Source organism: Octopus bimaculoides, chromosome 23, assembly GCF_001194135.2.
Source record: "Octopus bimaculoides isolate UCB-OBI-ISO-001 chromosome 23, ASM119413v2, whole genome shotgun sequence".
NCBI lineage: Eukaryota > Metazoa > Mollusca > Cephalopoda > Octopoda > Octopodidae > Octopus > Octopus bimaculoides.
In genome coordinates, this window is record NC_069003.1 from 22,596,508 (window position 1) to 22,597,224 (window position 717).

The 717-nt window shown below is 34.9% G+C and overlaps 1 protein-coding gene across 3 annotated transcripts in view; it reads left to right on the plus strand.

Moving 5' to 3' along the window:
• LOC106876968 (uncharacterized) overlaps positions 1-717 on the plus strand; it is a 200,886-nt gene that overhangs the window by 71,082 nt on the left and 129,087 nt on the right. The gene's annotated exons all lie outside the window — the stretch shown is intronic.

The window sequence follows — 717 nt, forward strand, 5'->3', positions numbered from 1 at the left end:
GTGTGTGTGTGTGTGTGTGTGTGTATGTGTATGTGTATGTGTGTGTATTTGTGTGTGTGTTTATATGTATTTGTGTAGGTGTGTGTATATATGTATTTGTGTAGGTGTGTGTATATATGTATTTGTGTAGGTGTGTATATATGTATTTGTGTAGGTGTGTATATATGTATTTGTGTATGTGTGTATATATGTATTTGTGTATGTATGTGTGTGTATAGACATGTGTATTTGTGTACATTTACTACATCAATCTCTAATTCTCTCTCTTTTCTAAATTACTAGTTTTGTTCTTTATTCTCCCTATCCAGTTATCGGTAGGACTCCTGATTAGTATGTATAAAGGCTTCATACAAGTGTAAATTTTGTATTATTTGATTCTCTCACTGAAGAATTTCCAAAAAGATGTCTTACAAGTTTCTCTTCCATGTACAATTTTGTTACTCCTATTAGTAAATGAAACACATGTAATGGTGAATGGATATTACCAAAAATTTTTTCCAATCTCCTTTTTTTGATATATATATATATATATATATATATAGGCGCAGGAATGGCTGTGTGGTAAGTAGCTTGCTTACCAACCACATGGTTCCGGGTTCAGTCCCACTGCGTGGCACCTTGGGCAAGTGTCTTCTACTATAGCCTCGGGCCGACCAAGGCCTTGTGAGTGGATTTGGTGGACGGAAACTGAAAGAAGCCCATCGTATATATGTATAT